Source organism: Eurosta solidaginis, chromosome 4 (assembly GCF_040869045.1).
Source record: "Eurosta solidaginis isolate ZX-2024a chromosome 4, ASM4086904v1, whole genome shotgun sequence".
NCBI classification, from domain to species: Eukaryota; Metazoa; Arthropoda; class Insecta; order Diptera; family Tephritidae; genus Eurosta; species Eurosta solidaginis.
The window spans coordinates 143,288,430-143,309,660 of record NC_090322.1 but is presented as its reverse complement, the minus strand read 5'-3'; the positions used below and the strand labels follow the sequence as shown (position 1 = coordinate 143,309,660).

The 21,231-nt window shown below is 38.0% G+C and overlaps 1 protein-coding gene across 6 annotated transcripts in view; it reads right to left on the bottom strand.

Moving 5' to 3' along the window:
• Window positions 1–21,231, bottom strand: part of Nost (Nostrin) — a 388,434-nt gene that overhangs the window by 228,255 nt on the left and 138,948 nt on the right. Inside the window, exon 1 of one of the 6 annotated variants that reach the window (XM_067783191.1) lies at window positions 13,757–13,899. The exons of the other annotated variants lie outside the window; for them this stretch is intronic. The gene's annotated coding sequence lies outside the window, so the exon portion shown is untranslated. Of the gene's footprint in view, window positions 1–13,756; window positions 13,900–21,231 lie in introns of those variants that run through there. 6 annotated transcript variants of the gene reach the window in all.

The window sequence follows — 21,231 nt, the reverse complement described above, 5'->3', positions numbered from 1 at the left end:
ATTACCACCTTTCATTTGATACCGATATCGTACAAAAACATTCTAGAGTCACCCCTGGCCCACCCTAATGGCGATATCTCGAAAAGGCGTCCACCTATAGACCTAATGCCCACTCCCTCTTAAAATGCTCAGTAACACCTTTCGTTTGATTCCCATATCGTACAACTAGAGACACCCCTGTTCCACCTTTATGGCGATATCCCGAAACGGCGTCCACCTATGGAACTAAGGATCACTCCTTTTCAAAATACTCATTAACAGCTTTCATTTGATACCCATATCGTACAAACATATTCTAGAGTCACCCCTGGTCCACCTTTATGGCGATTTCTCGAAAAGGCGTGCACCTATAGAACTAAAGCCCATTCCCTTTTAAAATACTCATTATCACCTTTCATTTGATACCCATATCGTAACACATTCTAGAATCAGCCCTGGTCCACCTTTATGGCGATATCCCTAAATGGCGTCCATCCATAGAACTATGGCCTACTCTCTCTTAAAATACTCTTTGATACCTTCCATTTATACACATGTCATACAACCACATTCCAGGGTTACCCTAGGTTCATTTTCCTACATGGTGATTTTCCTTATTTTGTCTCCATGGCTCTCAACTGAGTATGTAATGTTCGGTTACACCCGAACTTAGCCTTCCTTACTTGTTATGTAATAATTTGCACCGCGGTAATTTCGGACACTACTGAACGTATTGGGCTGCTTCGTTTATTCTGCTAACGAATGCTGTTGAGGCCAAAGAAAACGCTCCAGCGATGTTTACACTCGAATGCCATTTATTCTCCTAATTTGAATTTTCTTAATGCTAAGAGCCAAAACTCTATATACCTACCTATACAAAATATTCATGTATTTCTCTATGCAAAAAAAAAAATGCACCGTAATATTGTTCGATGTCTTTTCAAAGCCTATTTTGTTTGTCGATCTGCCTGCTACATACATACATGTTGATATAAATATAATGAAAGTAAGTTTGTAGGTGGGAATAATAAGTAAGCTAGTTAAAGCTGGAGTCATTGGTGCCGTTTGTCGTATCGCTGTAGTCGTATCCCTAACGTAATCAGCTGTTTATCGTTACGACGGTAAACCAAAACCCCAATTGGTTGGCTACGATACGGTTACGACCTTAGCGGCACCAATAATCGATTGCATTGATTCTCATAAGGTTGGTCGAATCAGCTGTTAAAAGGTTACCGATAGGGTTACCGATAAAGCACCAATGTCTCCAGCTTAAGACGATAGTGCATAAATTTTGAGAGCGAAAGAGCGTAGCTAAGTAGGTAACAAATCATTTAGTATATGACTAAACTATTATTGATGTATGTATGTTAATATGAAAACGTATAATCCGCTGGCTAAGTGGGATGAATCTGACCAAAGAAATGTGTTTTTGGTGTGTTTTTCAAAATAATTTTACCATACATTGAGCGCTTTTCAGCGCCTTCAGGTAAAAAGATTATGTTGTTATGTGATTGCATATACCATTTGGTTGTAGTACATAAGAATGAAATCTCTTAACCTGAAGGCGAGTTCCCAATTGGTCTATATCTCGAGTCCTTAGTTACCCAGCAAAAAGAAAAGCCCTCTTTTCATTAGCATTTATGAACAACTTACAATGGATACTCATGTGGTTCAAACACATTCTAGGGTTATACGGGCTTACGTTTTGGTCTATATCTCGAGACCCTACTCACTGAGGGGCATGAAAAGTAATCTATACTATAGCAATCATCAACAGCTTCCATTTGATACCCATATTGTACAAACACATCCTAGGGTTACCCGGTCCACGTTTTGTTCTATATCTTGAGACCCTGGTATCTGATTCTTAAAATTTCAAAACACAAACCATCTACTGAATAGTCAGAACGAAGCCTAAAAATTTGGTTTAGATAGGTGAGCCCGTTCTTGAGTTATAAAATCACAACCAAAAATGGCATTCATTTATATATATATAGATTTAAATAAAGGAGACACTTGGCTTTAATTCAAACTGCACAAACAAAAATAAAGTATAAATTTAGGTATTACATTTTCACATTTCTAGGATAAGTCTATGTCTTTCACAAACCAAACTTTGTGAACCTAGTTTTGCTTGATTGCAATGAAATAAAATGTATAGCGCAGTTAGGTTTTATTAAAGAACGGTTAAAAAATTTGCGTTGTGGCAAACTTAGTAAATTGTAAATGAAACTAAGCAATGGTGTTAATGCTATTTTTATAGATGTTTACTTTTTCCCTAACAGTTTAAACTTAATATCAGAGCCTAGATTCAGTAAGTGTGAGTTTTGAACTCAGACTAAAAATCAAGCGTCTTAAAAGCTTCAACTGTGTAATAATAACTGTATACCGATGGAAATATCTAACCACTAAAAGAATTATTTTTTCTGAGAAGTCCCTTATTTCATCAAAAATTAATGACAATGTGTTTGCCCTAATATTCAACACTTCCTTTTTTAATGCCTCGCCTAAATTATCTCCTAGGTGAAATGTCATTGTTCTGCTACATTTTATTGATGGAGCAGTTTTCTTGGTAAGAATTCCATTGAAGTAAATTGAAAATTATATGTGGGTAATAGATTTGCGGAAAATTTTATTAGCAGTAATTTGAATTTTTGCTTAAGTGAAAAAGAAATAAAAGTACCAAAACCGTGCCGAACAAGAACCAAAATTAAGAAACGGGGACCAGCGGACCATATGGGGTTGAAAGGGGCCATTTTTGGTCCAAAAGGACTGAAGTGGCAACCGTGTTCCCAAATTCAAGCTTCCACATCAAATGCATACACATATAAGTACTTCGACATTACGAAATACATTGTCGCGTTGTGAGGCAAAGTATTGTTGCATAAAACCTTTTTGACCACCACAATACCACGGATTAAGTATACAATTTCACAAAAATACATTTTCCGAAAAATCACACCGAATAACTGCAGTCATTGTTTACGAATTTAGAAACAATGAGAATTGCAAATACGAACGTGTATGAAATGTATTGTCAAAACTTATAAGCACGAAAATGCTTTAAAAACGCACGAAATTATTAAAATAAAGTTGAATAAAATTGTTAAAAGCTTCAATATAATAAAAAGCTTATTTTATTAACAACAAACACGTTTTATATATTATATATATATACATCAATTGGCAAGGATTATCTCATTTTAAAATTTAAGCTAAATAATATTGTTTTTTTTTTGAAACTGAGTCGTGCACTGTGCGTGTGAATGTGTGACTTTTCAGGGATCATCTGTTAGTTCCGCTACTTGGTAAGATTTACAATGATCGAGCATGATCGTTTAATAAAAAAATAGTTTTTATTTTATAATTTAATCCTTTTATTTTTATGATTTTTCCGGTCAATTTATTTTTTGTTGGTAATAGGCTTTTTTGACCAATCGTTTTCTAAATGCAAATAAAAAATATTTATTTCATTTTTTCTACCTGACGTTTCGCTAGACTTCCAAGCATCTTCATATGTACGTGATATAATTTATTAACAACAATAAAAATATTACATTAATTTGTGGTATAAACATTATTGCATTAATTTACATATACGCATTTCCTTTACACGTTATTTGATATACCACATTTTTTTGTTCTAATTTTTCGGTGGGGCTTAGTTAACTTGTGTTTTTCTTTAATATTTATTTATTTTTGTCTGTATAGATCCTTGACTATTCTGTTGTTATTTCTTTTTTAGTGTATTTGTTGGGTCCGTTCTCAGTTTTCTGTAAGTGTGTTTGTGTTCTTTTAATCTTTTTCCTTTTAAATATATCCGAGTGATCTCTTATCCAGTCAAAATGTGTAGAGATCTTATTAAAACCATCGGAACGTTCATTGCCACAAATTTTAAGCACGAAGGTACCCACGGCCACTAGCTTGCCGGCCAAAATTACCGGACCACCAGAATCGCCATCACAGAAACCATGATCAACAGGACGCGCGCAACAATATATATCAATAGTATCATAGCCTACTTCTTTATCACATACTGATTTCGATATAACCGTTTCGGTAGTGTATTGCAATTTTGTCGATAGAAAGGTGTCGGTGAACGACGTTAGTCCCCACCCAGCTATAGTCACTGTTGTGTCGACAAGTAACTCCGTAGGATCCAATTCGATAGCTTTTATAGTGTTTGAATAAACGAGCGGTGTTTCCAAGCGAAGAATTGATAAGTCATGTACTTCATAATAATAATCCTCATGAACAACGATTTCAGCAACTTTAACGATTACTCATTGGAACCCGCACGAATAGAAAATCTTTTGACGTCTTCCCTGTAAAGATGAAAGTGTAAGTATTGTATTCGCTGTGTAAATCGATAAAAACATTACACGGTAAAATTTTCATTGCAATCCTTTTGGGAAACACAATGTGCGCCGGAGAGTACATATCGATTACTTAAAATAAATGGAAACTCTCCAATTGCGGCGTAATTACCATTAAGTATGCGCATGTCGGTTGACGGTTTAGCGCTAGTCGATGATACTACCACGAAACAGAATGCTATAACGGCGAATACTTTGCACATACTTCCTGATGTTTAAGAAAGAAACTGAATTTTGAATTTATACGTGTCTACTTTATATAAGCAAATGAAGGTGTCGGGTGGTGGATTAGCATATATCTGCTTTTTATATTTTGTCGAATATCGAGATATGATATTGTTTTTTTATTCTTGCTTTTACTACACTATACGACAAAATCACTTTTTCTGGACCAAACCAATTTCTTTTTAGCCATAAGCAAACAAGTAATTTCTCTCTGTTTCGAAGTAAGCCTCCAATAAATATATACATATATATTCGCAAATTGGGCCATTCTAATATGTTTGTTTTTTATTTATTGTGTTAAAAATATCAACAACAAAAAACCAAAAATATATACAAGATTAGGTAAGACTGAATGAGTCCATAGTGTTACTAGAAGTTTGTTAAGCGACCAAACTGCAAAGTGCTATCAAAAACCAGGACCTCGAATGTTATAACTCTACTATTACTGCTTCTAGATGTGATAGTTGTATCTGCTCTTTTAGTTGTAGTGTTGTTTGAACTTCGTACTTCTACTTCATTATAAGTTTTGCTAAAGAAAAAAGGAAAGTCAGATAGCGGATTCGCTCCCAGCGCATTGAAATGCCTGATATTGCTTCTGCGAGTTCAGGGTACTTCACTTTAAGAACGGAGTTCGCCGGGAAATTCCTGGCATAGAGGTCGGACGTTTTTTTGTGGATATCACTGACAACATTCTTGTGTTCTTCTTCTATTCATTTTTGGATTTTCAACAATAGGTTTAAACTCTTGGGTTTTGTTAGTAAGCCAGAAACGTAAACAAGTTTCTATATTAAGATTTTTTAAACTTTTTGGGCTTGGTTTTAAAGTTTAAAATTTAAACTTTTGAATTAAGGTAAAAATCTTAAAAAATTGCTTTAACCGATAAATGGTTTTAATTTTAGGCTCTAATTTCTGACTGTACAGGTAAGGTTGAACTTGCCGGTCAACAAAAACCTCGCATAAACTGAATGTGTCCATACTTTAACCAGAATTTGTTTGTCGACTAAACATTAAAAACCAGCCAGAAGGCAGCGTCCAGTCAGTATGCAAACCGTAAGCTGTACCTCTTCTCTCTTCGGAGATATGAGCCACTTTGTGAGTCTTATATCGTAGGATTTGCAAATGATCTTAGAAATTTTGCAGCCCCGCGCTTTTTTCAATGCCTTTCCTGCTTGATGGATCATGTGCAACTCCTTTCTCCTTTTGCTGTCTCCCAAACGCATTGGCACAACTTTCGCCAACTCATCGATAACTGCCCGCTCCTTTGCCAGCTCATCGGCCTTTCGTTACCTTCTATACCTTTATGGCCGCAAATATATGTAGATATCTGGTTCGGCCGGAGCGAAGTCTCTGTAATGCTTCTTTGCATTCCAGCACACTTCTTGATGAAGTACTATGTGAGATTACTGTCTTAATCGGCGCCTGACTATCATTATATATAATGGCGCGCCTGACGCTTCCCTCGTCTCTACCCGCTGACCCAGAATTTCTGCTGCTTTCTCTACCGCCACAATTTCCGCCTAAAAGACACTGCAGTGATCTGGCAGCCTGTAGGATCTACTTGTTTCGAGATCGACACAGTAAACAACAGACCCGGCCCCTGCCGTTAATTTGGAACCATCGGTATACACATGCATAGTGTGTTACAACATTTCGGCACCCTTGCGCCAGCCTTCGGGCTCTATTGTGGACCCATTCTAACCACAGTAAGCTTAAAAAAATGAATATATATAAAAGAAGAAAATAAGGCAGATCACGTCCCCATTTTCACTTTTTTAACTTTTCAAACACAATAAATCGATAAAATATATAAAGATGAGTCATATTCGAACTTCGAAAGCCAATATCAAAAAATTGGGAAATTACTTGTTTGCTTATGGATTATTCCCTTCAAAAAAATTTATTTGGTGTATTAACCAGTCGAGCGTTGTACAGTGTTATTTATTCATCTGGTACCGATATTTTTGTTGAGTTAGTTAATATTAAGCATAAACAAAGCAAGTGCACGGTTAGAAATATGAGCCTAAATTTTCAACCATTCATCGGTTTAAACCCTTTTTGAAACATTTTGTTACTAAATTGGAAACCGCTCAGTGTACTACTGGGTTTTTTTAATTTTATTCGATTTCAATTTAAAACTTGTTTAAACAGTAAGTTTATAATATTAAAATTATTATAAACAAAACCAAAAAAGCTTCAAAAAATGTAAAAATACAAACTTGTAGTCACTTCGGGGTTTGAAACAAAAGCAAAAGCTTTAAAAATTCTAAAAATAGTAACCGGAATAGAAACATCTGGTTTTAATACTTATCCTAAGAGTTTAAGTTTGGTTCTGAAAATTCAAAAATAACAAATTTTATTTGTGAAAATAAAAAATACTGTAGGTAGAGCAACCCTGTAGGAGAAATCTCTAGTTCAAAACTGGTGCGTATCTATTTATCTTTTACATGCTTCCAATTGGCGAATTTAATATGGCGATGTCCTAGTTTGTTTGAGTTGCATTAACTTTTCTATAGTTCCGAACTAGATACATATTTCCCCTTTGGAACTATGTAATTGGTTTATTGGAACTATTTCGATAGACCCAAACTAGTGTTAAAATGAAACTTACTTGTTTCCTTGGTACTATTTCGTTGGTTCCGAACCGAAGAGAAATTCTAAATGCTGCTTCTAGTACGATATTATAGCATTTATCGATATCTCTGAGCCAGTGGGAAAGTTTAGGAAAAGAAATAATAATCATAGTCGAAGTTACTTAAAGGTGGTAGCAGTTTTTTTTAAATAAAATATTTCTCAAACTAAATATGCAAAATAAGAACCCAAGCGGTCCATTTTATAACTGGGTAAAGTCTTGTTAGTGCCGAACTTGTACTTATTTGGCAATTTAGGTCTAATTCCAACCCAGAAATGTGTATCACTAGTTACTGACTGAAAGGATTCCAGGAAACCGCCCACAAGTGTAGAATTCTCCAGTTGGAAATTGAAACCCAGTTCTATGAGCTCACTTTCAGGATGACCGTTATAATCTATATAAGTATAAACAAAATTTGGTTTGATCATATGTCCAAAATGTTTCTGATTTAGGCTCAACTGTGTGAATGCCAAAATCTCAAACCACTTATTGATAAAAAGTAGCCGCTGTGATTTGGTGGGAGCGTGCTTCGCACCACACCGAAGGTCCAGAGTTCAAGTGACGGCCAAAGGAACATCACAAATTCAGAATGAGTTTTTCAATTGGAAATAAAATATGTCCGAGCGCGGTAACCCTCTGCAGTGATTTGGCATACACTCCAAGCGTATTGCTACTATGAAAAGCTCTTCAGTGAAAACGCATCTTCCTTGCATCAGCTTCCGTTTGGAATCGGCATAAAACATGTAGGCCCCGTCTGCCAATTTGTTGGGAAAATCAAAATGGAGCAAGACGCAAATTGGAAGAGAATTTCGGCATAAATCTTCTCGGAGATAAATTGCGCCAAGCATTAATTAACTTGTTTTTCATTTTATTTTTTTATGGTTAATGCGTCAAGCGTAATATAAATTCTAAATCAGTTGAACAGCTTTGGATCTACCAAAATAACAAATTCTAGGTTGTTGTTTATTTTTTTGCTATTCTTTTTCAAGGGAAAATTTAGTTGTACTCAGTTGCTATATATATGTACAGATGAATTTTGGTATGAATTTCACATAGGTTAAGTAATACATTGTACACATATGACCGTATTTAAGTGATACTTGTACCTTATGACCATATTTTCAACCTTTCAGGCATATGAGGCACCGGTGTCCCGAAAATATTTCCTTCTATAGCAAGAAGGCTAGCAATATTTTACTAGTTTTTATACTCAGCTGAGCAGAGCTCACAGAGTATATTAACTTTGTTCGCATAACCGTAATCCGTAACGGCATAAACTAATCGAGATAGATATAGACTTCTATATATCAAAATGATCTGAGTGAAAAAGAAATTCATTTAGCCATGTCCGTCCGTCCGTCCGTATGTAAACACGATAACTTGAGTAAATTTTGAGGTATCTTGATGAAATTTGGTATGTAGGTTCCTGGGCGATCATCTCAGATCCATTTTGAATAGCGAAACCGAACTACAACCACGCCCACTTTTTCGATATCGAAAATTTCGAAAAACCGAAAAAGTGCGATAATTCATTACCAAATACGGGTAAAGCGATGAAACTTTGTAGGTGCGTTGACCTTATGACGCAAAATAGAAAATTTGTAAATTTTTGGACAATGGGCGTGGTAACGCCCACTTTTAAAAGAAGGTAATTTAAAAGTTTTGCAAGCTGTAATTTCGCAGCCGTTGAAGATATCATGATGAAATTTGGCAGGCACGTTGCTCCCATTACTATATGTGCGCTAAACAAAAATTAGCAAAATCGGATGACGAACACGCCCACTTTGAAAACAAATTTTTTTTTTAGTCAAATTTTAACAAAAAATTTAAAATCTTTACAGTATATATGCAAATTATGCCAACATTCAACTCCAGTAATGATATGGTGCAACTAAATACAAAAATAAAACAAAATTTCAAAATGGACGTGGCTCCGCCCTTTTTCATTTAATTCGTCTAGAATACTTTTAAGGCCATAAGTCGAACTAAAATTTACCAATCCTTGTGAAATTTGGTGTGTGCATAGATTCTATGACAATAACTTTTTTCTGTGAAAAAGGGCGAAATCGGTTGAAGCCACGCCCAGTTGTTATACACAGTCGACCGTCTGTCCTTCCGCTCGGCCGTTAACACGATAACTTGAGCAAAAATCGATATATCTTAACTAAACTTAGTTCACGTACTTATCTGAAACTCACTTTATCTTGGTATAAAATATGGCCGAAATCCGACTATGACCAGGGCCACTTTTGCGGTATCGGAAATTACGAAAAATGAAAAAAATGCCATAATTCTGTACCAAATATGAAAAAAGAGATGAAACATGGTAATTGGATTGGTTTATTGACGCAAAATGTAACTTTAGAAAAAACTTTGTAAAATGTGTGTGACACCTACCATATCAAGTAGAAGAAAATGAAAAAGTTCTGCAGGGCGAAATCAAAAGCCCTTGGAATCTTGGCAGGAATACTGTGGTATTACATTTATAAATAAATTAGCGATACCCGTCAGGTGATGTTCGGGGTCACCCTGATCCACATTTCGGTCGATATCTCGAGAACGCCTTCACACATACAACTAAGGGCCACTCCCTTTTAAAACCCTCATTAATACCTTTAATTTGGTACCCATATCGTACAAACACATTATAAAGTCACCCCTGGTCCACCTTTACGGCGTTATCTCGAAAAGTCCTCCACCTATAGAGCTAAGGCCCACTGCCTTTTAAATAATCTTTACCACCTTTCATTTTATACCCATATCGAAAAACGCATTCTAGAGTCACCCCTGGTCCACCTTTATGGCGATATCCTGAAATTGCGTCCACCTATAGAACTATGGCGCACTCCCTTTTAAAATACTCTTTAATACCTTCCATTTGAAACCCATGTCATACAAACACATTCCAGGGTTACCCTAGGCTCATTTTGCTAAATGGTTATTTTCCCTTATTTTGTCTCCAAAGCTCTCAGCTGAGTATGTAATGTTCGGTTACACCTGAACCTAGTCTTCCTTACTTGTTTTCGTTATAAGTTAATTAATACAAATTCATAATCGGTTAAACAAGCAGATTTTGATCTACCAAAATAACAAATTCAAGGTTGTTATGTTTATTCATCGAAATAAAATTAGCGTTTATTTGTTCAAAATATTTTGCTATTATTTTTCAATGGAAATTTTAGTTGTACTTAATAGCTCGTTTCTATATTTATACAGTTGAATTGTGGTATTAAGTTCACATAGGTTAAGTCATACATTGTACATGTATGACCGTATTTAAGTGATACGTCTACAATATGACATTATTTAAGTGATACGTGTACTTTATGACCGTATTTTTAACTCTTTCACGTATATGGAACACCGGTGTCCCAAAAATATTTCCTTGTATATCAAGAAAGCTAGCAATATTTTACTAGTTTTTTTACTCAGCTGAGCAGAGCTCACAGAGTATATTAATTTTGTTCGCATAATGGTAATCCGTAACGGCATAAACTAATCGAGATAGATATAGACTTCTATATATCAAAATGATCTGGGCGAAAAAAAGAAATTCATTTAGCCATGTCCGTCCGTCCGTCTGCCCGTAAACACGATAACTTGAGTAAATTTTGAGATATCTTGAATTTGGTATGTAGGTTCCTGGGCGGTCATCTCAGATCGCTATTCCAAATGAACGAAATTGGACTATAACCAAGCCCACTTTTTCGATATCAAAATTTTCGATCAAAACCGAAAGAGTGCGATAATTCATTACCAAAGACGGATAAAGCGATGAAACTTGGTAGGTGGGACGCGGAATAGAAAATTTGTAAAGTTTTTGACAATGGGCGTGTTAGTCCTGGAAGCACTGTGACCTTTGTGCAGATCTATTGTGCATGACCTTTCAGCCTAATTTTGTGTATGGAGGCTTTTGATGTACCTAAGTACCTGTTCAGGCTTTTTGCTGCATATCACATAGGGATTAAGAGTCACACCACCTATATGGGAGAGTCTCTACCTTGCCATGTCGACGCATTCGCAGAGAATGTGAACCGGCGTTTCATCTTACAGCTCACAGAAACAGTTAAACAGTTTGGCCTGTTTTTGCAGTCAATCCAGTGATGTCTGAATTGTTTAGTTTCCCCGTTACTTAAGGTTTCCCTGGCGTGTGCTTTTGTGCGCTCTGGACCATAGAATGCTGCTATAGCACCCTTCTTTGCTAGGTAATCTGCATGTTTATTACCTGCATGTCCCTTATGTCAGGAAACCCATCCTAACAAAACCTTGTTTTTGGCTCCCAGGACGTTAAGGACCACCACATCCACTAACTTAGATGTGACTGTGTAAGATTGCAAGGCACGCAGGGCCGCCTGGGTGTACGACATAATGTAGATGCTCTTCGAGGTTGAGCCTCTCCGCAGACTTCCATTGCATGCATCTCTGCCTGGAATATGGTGGTGTAGCATCCCATTCGTATCAAAATCTTGAAGTTCGGCCCATATGCAACGCACTTGCAAATTTCTAAAGAGGAAGTACAAAATAATGGTATACAGAGCAATAGTTGAACCTCTTTTAAATTATTTCCCAACCATATTTTTTATAATGAATGATAGCCAAATTTATAAATTGCAAAAGCAACAGAATCGAGCCATGAGATTCATTCTTCGTAAGCGCTATGACACGCTCATCAGTGATATGTTTCCGGCTCTTAATTGGTTAAGTGTTAAACAACAGCACTTTTATTACGCAATGATATTTGTTAAAACATTGTAGATTATAATTTATTTAATAATTTGGGAAAAATTTAAACAACGTGACATCAGGACGGACAAGGCGACAGCTGTTTCGATTATACCTTGTAAATCTCTTCAAAGCCTTTTCTCCCGGGAGTGGGAGTCGAACCCGCACTCCTACGATATTTGAAATGGTTACAAACGCATTCAGCTACGTCATGCCTTAGTTGTTGTAAAGTTGTTCCCAATTGCCTTCTATCGCATATATTATCTTCTACACATCACATAATTCCTATGTAGTTATGTGTTGAAGTTATGCATGTTTGTAAGGCGGTTTTCAGAGAAAATTGGCATTGCACTATAGGTGAAATGGCAGCTTTTGCTGTGCAAAACTGATAAAATTAAAGTGCCGTTATAAATAATTTTTTGTTGTTTTTTAGTTCGAATTACTTCAACAAAAAGCCACGTGAATTTTGTTTATGCTACCACCGTGGTGTGATGGTAGCGTGCTCCGCCTATCACACCGTATGCCCTGGGTTCAACTCCCGGGCAAAGCAACATCAAAATTTTAGAAATAAGATTTTTCAATTAGAAGAAAATTTTTCTAAGCGGGGTCGCCCCTCGGCAGTGTCTGGCAAGCGCTCCGATTGTATTTCTGCCATGAAAAGCTCTCAGTGAAAACTCATCTGCCTTGCAGATGCCGTTCGGAGTCGGCATAAAACATGTAGGTCCCGTCCGGCCAATTTGTAGGGAAAAATCAAGAGGAGCACGACGCAAATTGGAAGAGAAGCTCGGCCTTAGATCTCTTCGGAGGTTATCGCGCCTTACATTTATTTTTATTTATTTATAAATATAAAAAACCGTTACACAGCTGTGTGTGCACAGCTGTGCGTCAAAGTCAACCATTACAATTTGCTTGCATGTTCAGTAGTGTTCGGTAAATTTTAAGTTCGTATTTCTTGAATTAAGTTAACAATAATTGATTTATTTAAAATGGAAAATAAAGATACAAGTATAAATAATTTTAATTAAAAGGCTTTTTATATATGTCGCTATACTTGTAAATAACTTAATAGTCTGCATAACCTTAAAACGGTGCAATTTATCTCTAACTTTGACTTTCTGCAAGCTCTATACAATGTTGACCCTTTTGACCTCTTTCAAATTTCATAAGTAGATTAATTAACAGATAATGTGTCATTTGCAATTTATTTTAAATTGCGATTTCTTGCGATTTACGTTTGATACCTCTTTTCTTTAGTTAACCTCGGTATAAATTAGAGTTGTTTGAAATATGGCGAAAAGAATGCACAAAAAAAGGACAATTTGATGCCGTTTGGAAACACATTGTTGGCAAAATGAAAGACAATACAATTTCGGATGAAGTAGAAAAAAAATTAAACATTACATTTTTTTGCGTAAAATTAGCTCAAAAGTGGAACAAATGTCACAGGAGGCTAGATATCTTCAAGAACGATGCGTGGCTAAATTCAGGTTTGAAGATTGTGATAGATGCGGCTTCAAAAAAAGCAACTCCAATTATTGGTCGTCCACGTCTGCCATTCATTGAAAAATCAAAATTTGGAAAAACAAAAGAAGCCGCAGACCTTTCAACTGAGAGAGCTGATACTAATCTTCTCGTTCGTGCAGCAGCATCACTCGGAAACAAGGCGATTCCGATTTAGCTGCAGTCCTTAAAGAGAGTATGAAAAGCCCAACAAGGACAGCAAGAATGCGCAAAATATGTACACAAAATTCCCAAAAGCCTATTCCACTTTTGTTCAATGCAATATTGAACTTGACAAAAAGGGAAATGTGTTTTTATCACTTACGTGGATGGCAGCAACAAATTCCGATCTTTTCCAGTAAATATTGGAGCACCCTATCTTCTGGTGGCAATTGTATATGAATTCACAGGCGCTGGCGAGTACGGCCGCTGAAATCGGATTACCTTCCCTTTTCTTCACGCAATGCACGAATACTCAGAAAGCTTAGGTTTCAATTGTTGTTTAATAAACACTTTAATTTTAATTTTACAATATAAGGTACAAAGCTTAATTATATTGAAAATTTATTTCTGTATCCAGTGAAAATATAGAGGTGAGTGAGTGTTTTGTCACTTGCGAACGTGAAGTCAGCTGCATAGCCAAAACGTTGCAAAGCTGTGTTCCATTGGTGCTAACGAATTGGATCCTTGCCCATCCGATTCGTTTTACCCATCAGATCATTTTTACTCCATACTGATAAGTGTTATAAATCGATTGGTTTTTTATTTGCTGACGATTTGGTAATGCGTCAAACATACTCCCCGCATTGCACCAAGTGAAGGGGCAAATGCATAGTTGCGAAAAAGGCGAAATTAAGTTGTATGTCGTTTTTCTTTAGGTTGAATGTCAGAATCTTCTTCTGTTTGATTCACCGGATTAGGAAGTAAGCATAGTTTATTTATAGGACGATCCAGAGTTGTGATTGCGGTTTTGACGGTAACTACTCGGGTTAACCCATCGCGACCGGGATGTAGTTTTATGACCTTCCCTAATGGCCATTTCGATGGAGGGTATCTTTCGTCGATGAGAAGGACAATTGAACCAACTTGAATGGAGGTTGTGGGCAGTTGCCATTTGTAACGCGATTGTAGTTGCTGCAAGTATTCCTTTTGCCATTTTTCCCAGAATTGTTCAGTTAGCCGCTTTGTTAGTTGCCAATATGAAAGACGAGATTGAGGCACCTGAGTTAAACTCGGCTCAGGTAAACTGACAATGGGTCCACCAACGAAAAAGTGACCTGTTGTTAGGTAGTTCATATCGTCAGGATTATCCGCAATTCTGCACAGGGGTCGAGAGTTGAGTACAGCTTGAATTTGTCGTAAGGCTGTTGTAAATTCATCAAATGAAAATAAATAGCGCTTCATGACGCGTTTCAAGTGATGTTTTATTGACTTTACTCCGGCTTCCCAGTGACCGCCGAAGTTTGGAGCAGATGGTGGATTAAAACGCCATTGGGTTCCATCCTTTGATAATAAATGAGATAGGCGAGACATCTCGCTTGATGCTGAACTGAAAAGTTGTTTAAGTTCTTTGTCAGCGCCAATAAAGTTCGTTTCTTGATCACTAGTTAGTGTTTTGCTTACACCGTAGATTCCGGAAAACCGTTTGTAGGCTGCAATGAAAGCTTCTGCTGTATAATCAGTCACTAGCTCAGAACCGTTGTCGGAGTAAGGCGAGCGTGGAACTTGTGCCCCATGGAGCGTGCGAAGATGGGTGTCTAGAATAATCAGCTTAGCTAAGTTAGACTTTCGTGGTAAAATATATGGATGTTTCGCGTCATATGGTAATGCGCAGTTTTCGAGGCGTCCCCCAACTCGAAGAAAGCCGTCAGAGTCCAAAAAATGGATTAAGGTTACGAATGGAACTAGAAGTTTTTGCAACCGTGGTTTTGGTTTTAGATAGAAGCTTTATTTCTTCCTTGAAAGCAATCTGCTGGACGAATTTTATCCAAAATTGTAAAGAATCCTGCATTTCTGCAACTGATAGCCATTTGTCATCGTTGATCATTGGGAGTCGGCGAGCCTTGTTCGCGAATCGAAAACACCATGATGTGACGCGTAATAATTTGGTTAAGTCCGAATAGTAGTCGAGTAATACTGATTCGGAATCATCTGTTTTGGTGTGAAATGTGGATTTGTCTCTCCTTTTCCTTGCTTCTGTTTCTGCTTGTTGGGATTGAGTGAATTTATTCGTCGGCCAAACCGAGCTATCCAACTTAAGCCACTGGGGACCGTGCCACCAGAGTTCGTGTGAATGCAATTGACGGGGCGTCATACCACGTGATGCACAATCCGCGGGGTTTTCCTTACCCGGAACAAACCTCCAACTTGCCGTGGGTAGCCTTTCTTGAACGAAGCTCACTCGATTTGCTGCAAAGTACTTCCATTTTGGGGGATGATTCGTGAGCCAAGTGAGGGCAACTGATGAATCAGTCCAAATCCAGACAGAGGCCGATGATAGATTGAACGCATCAATAACGTTATGTGTTAGTCGAGTGAGCAGGACTGCTGCGGTGAGCTCAAGACGAGGAATTGACATTCTGGAAATAGGAGTTAGTTTGGTCTTTGCTTGAACCAAACTCACTGTAATGTTGTCCTCATGTAAAACTTTAAGACGACTGCGCTCATGGCTGCTAGAGATGCGTCAGAAAAGCCATGAATTTCGACTAAAGCAGATTTAGCAAGACCTAGATGCCGAGGAATTGTGAGAATGTGCAAGTCTTGGAGGCTAGACTCAAAATCCTTCCAAGAGTTTTGTAACGAATCAGGGAGTTGTTGATCCCATTCAAGCTTGTGAAGCCAAAGATTTTGCATGCGAATTTTTTCAGTGACGACTATCGGAGAAATAAATCCTAGATGATCAAATATTTGCGCAATCTTAGATAAGACGTTACGTTTTGTAATGGTCTTAATAGGAATAAAGTTGTTATAAAAATGAAAGCTGTCCGACTCGGGATTCCAGCTTAAGCCGAGGGTTCGAATAATTTTTGTTGAATCAAACTTGATGTTGGTTTCAGTAGCCAAGAGGTTGGGCTCCAGATGTGTGAGGATCGTCGGTTGATTGGTACACCATTTCTGAAGATGAAATTGACCAGCGTTGCAAAGTTGTATAACTTGGTTGACCAATTCAATGCACTCCTGTATAGTGTCAGCTCCACCGAATTCGTCGTCTACGTATCGACCGAGTGATTGGAGTCGCTAGTGGAAATCGATGTCCTTCGTCAATCACAAGCTGCTTAAATGCTTTTAGGGCTAAGAAGGGTGCACATGCTTGACCATAAGTTACGGTGCGGAGATGGTATTCGACTAACTTCCCATTTGACAACCATAGTATTTTCTGTAAATCCCAATCATCCTGGTGAACCAAGACGCGACGATACATTTGTTTAACATCAGCCGAGACTACGTATTTGTAACTACGAAAATAATGTAAAACATCGGTAAAATCAGTTTGGAGTTTTTTCCCGGTGTAAACTATGTCGTTGAGTGACTTGCCGCTCATTGTTCGAGCTGAACCATTAAAAACAACTCGTAGTTTAGTAGTCGTACTAGATGGTCGGAGCACGCCATGATGGGGCAAATAACATATGATTGATTTAGGTACGTAGCCATCAGGGACTTTGGACATGTGACGAGTGGTTTCGTAATCGTTCAAAAATTCGGTATACATTCGGGCGTATTCCAGGTTGGCGTTCAGTCGTCGATTTAAAGAAAATAGGATACGAACTGCGTTTGATCGTGAATCTCCTAATGCTGAAACGGATTGTTTCAGAGGTAATCGGACAACGTACCGTCCAGTTTCGGTGCGTGTGTGCGGCCTTTGGAAATGCGTTTCGCACGCCTCCTCTTTTGGAGTCAACTTAGATCTTAGGGTGGTAACCTCCTCCTGTTGCCAAAGCCTTCGGATAAGATGATTTATTTCGTCATCCTGCGAGCAATAATGAACACGGGCTGAAGGCATTGCTGGATTTTCTGCGATTGATCCAGAAAGTATCCAGCCAAAGACTGTAGCCTGCGCGAGCGGAGTATGTATTGGACCTTTCCGAAGACCATTTTGTAAGATTTCGAAGTAGACGTCAGCGCCTAAAATCATATCAATTTTACCAATCGAAGAAGTTGAACAATTCTTTCACTGATAAATGACAGTTCGGAACCTGGATCAATCAATGCGCGCGCGATGTGACGCACGTGCTCAACTTGAATTTCTACGAGTGCAGTTGCTAACAAGACATTGGAGTGTTTACAAGCTCCTGCGGTGGCATGGTTGACGACAGCAGGTTCCTCACTACTGTTTGACTGCAAATCACTCGATTGAACGGTTGATGATTGTAAGTCATCAGAATCTGCTGTCACGTGGTTGACAGTCGATTTGGTAGGTTTTGATGAAACGATGTGTAAATCCCAATCCCAACGCATTGTGGCGTTGTTTACACTTACGGCAGGTTCCTTTGGACGAGCAATCCTTTAACACGTGAGGGCCTAAGCAATTAAAACATAGTTGTTTTGATTTAACAAAATCTCTGCGTTCAGTAGGAGATTTTCGTTCAAAGGTTGGGCATTGAATTAACTTATGATTCTCGGCGCGCAAACAATATCGCGATGATGAAGTTGACGAAGTTGTGGCATGACTTTTCGCCTTGTTACTATTTTGCGACTTAACGGAGTCATGACGATCGATGGTTTCAAGTGCAGGAGCACGAGCTTCGACGAACTTGGTGAAAGCTGAAAGGTTAGTTGGGGTTGCGGATGCACCTTGGTCAAGCGCCCATGCTTGACGTGTGGTTGAGTCGAGGCACCGAGTCACAAGGTGGACAATCATGATGTCCCAGGAGTCGACAGGAGCTCCAAGAGCTTTCAGAGCGGACAGGGTTTCGGAGACAGTTGGGATCAACCCTTATAACCCCTTTGCACACGGCTACGTGAGCTTTTTAATCGTAAATAAGGCTTCAAGTTGAGTTTCAATAAGAACACATTTGTTCTCATAGCGTGCAACTAATTTATTCCATGCGGGAACGAAGTTATCAGCAGTGATTGCGAAGGTGGCTAGAAGACGCGCTGCTTCCCCGTATAAACTTCGCTTAAGATACTGTAACTTTGTGACATTAGCCGTGTTTTTTAACACGCGCGTATACGTTTCGTTTGCGCGTGTTAAAAAACGCCTATCTTCGCTTAGATAATGCTTAGGAGACCCACCTAGCGGCTGTGGTAAAGCAACTAGCTACAGCAACAGGGTGTAGCGAAAAGCGGAGACGCAACGCTCTGATGGCCATAGGGTATAACATATAGCTGAATCAGTTGCGATGAATTGTGGACACACATATAATACATAGAATTAGTGTACAGGGTGAAACAAAGACACATATTTCAGTTACATCTGAGTATAATGCGTATTGAAATTTAGTAGGACAAAATTTATGCGCAGCAATTTCAGAGGTGTATTTATAGTTTGTCTCTTAGCAGTCAATATAAAGTTTAAGCGTAAACGGATATACGCGTGTTAAAAAACACGGCTATTGTCGAGAATCGTACTCGACCCGACAAGTGAAGTATACATATCGCTGAAAGATCTCCAATTTCTGAAGTTTCGATCGAACGTGGGAAGAACCAATTCAGGTAATCTTGCTCGGGTGGATAAGGCAGGGGCTACTAAGGAAGTTTCGGCGAGGACAGATCCGTCGTGTGGATTTGCTGCGTTGAAATCAGCAAGCTTTTCTAATAAAAATACCTTTTGTTGATCGTAAACTTCGTACATACTAGTGAACACGTTGTTGGTTATGTAATCGCTATCTTTTATAACCTCAAATTTTAATGCGTATATTGATTCGTGTTCACGTTCAATTCTTTCCCAAGTTTTTTCCAGGTGGTAAAGGCGCGATTGAATTTTAATTTTGGTTAACTCCGCTACAGAGGCCTTTAATATAGGCTCAGCGGCGATTTTTAATAATTCAAAACGATTTTGTTGTAATTGGACTTTGGACTCGAGGGACCTGACTTTGGCCATGTTGGGGGAACTAATTTTTCAACAGGAACCGTTGCTTGTGTTCGATTAGCCAGATCAAGACATCCGGCTCGAAGGACCAGCTTATTCAATGCAATATTGAATTTGACAAAAAGGGAAATGTGTTTTTATCACTTACGTGGATGGCATCAACAAATTCCGATCTTTTCCATTAAATATTGAAGCACCCTACCTTCTGGTGGCAATTGTATATGAATTCACAGGCGCTGGCGAGTACGGCCGCTGAAATCGGATTACCTTCCCTTTTCTTCACGCAATGCACGAAAACTCAGAAAGCTTAGGTTTCAATTGTTGTTTAATAAACACTTTCATTTTAATTTTACAATATAAGGTACAAAGCTTAATTATATTGAAAATGTATTTCTGTATCCAGTGAAAATAAAGAGATGAGTGTTTTATCACTTGCTAACGTGAAGTCAGCTGCATAGCCAAAACGTTGCAAAGCTGTGTTCCATTGGTGCTAACGAATTGGATCCTTGCCCATCCCATTCGTTTTACCCATCAGATCATTTTTACTCCATACTGATAAGTGTTATAAATCGATTGGTTTTTTATTTGTTGATGATTTGATAATGCGTCAAACAACTTTCTGCGGATGACGATATGTATCCGCACTATAGCAATATTATTGCCGCAAAATTGAAATGTCGAGCTCAGGGTATAGAAGCAAATGAGACCCTTGCCAAAGTTTCGTTGCAATCTATTTTACAGCACACGGCAGAAAGAATCGTTGCGATGCAAAAAGAAGTTTTCCTAGCTATCATGGAAGAGGAGAAAATAGAGGGATTGAAGGGGTTGTGTAGCGCAATATATAGCTTCTCCAACCCAATTGTCAACCTCACCTTCGAGCGGCGAATCCCGTTTCACTAACAGACGAGGCTCTGGCGACCCCAAGCTCCTCATGGAACTTGGGGTGGGGAGGGAGGGATGGCCTGAAGGTTCAATGTGGCCATATAAATCGTTCCCGAGATGGTCGGGCCAGCACCTTAATGGTGCTGTGTTACCGGAGCGTATCGGATCTGTATCCGACAAAGGACCATCACATCGATAACACTCCCCAAAGCCTTCGGGGAGTAACCGAATCGCTACAACAACAACAACAACAGGAGAAAATAGATATTTTAAGCTCTAAATTAATATTGAGCTATGGATTTGATAGCAGCACTGGACGAGCTCAATTTAAGCAAATATTTAATGACCCCAGTTCTTCAAATAGCTCCGATGCTTCTCTTTTAGCTACAACAGTTATTCCTTTAAAATTACTACTTTTATCGGGAACGCCAATTTGGGACAACCGTACACCACAATCTGTAAGATTTTGTAGGCCAATTAAGCAGGAATATACAAAGGAGACAAAAGAAATTGTTTTAAAGGAAGACTCGGATTTAAAAAACGAGATCCAAGCTTTGAAAAACATACAAATTTCAATTGCTGATGGAAAATTTGCTAAAGTGTCATTCAAATTATTTTTAACACTAATTGATGGAAAAGTTCTAAACATTATAACTGAAATTAAATCTAACCAAGCTTGTCCTATTTGTGCTGCCACACCTAAGGATTTTATAAATACTTTTGATTATAAAAGTGAAATATTCCGTGCAAAAGAAGAAAACTTAAAATTTGGACTTATTCCCCTTCATTGCTGGATAAGATTTTTTGAATTTACATTACATTTAGGCTATAAATGCAAATTGAAAAAGTGGCAGATACTAGGAGATGATAAGTCAATTATCTTAAAAAGA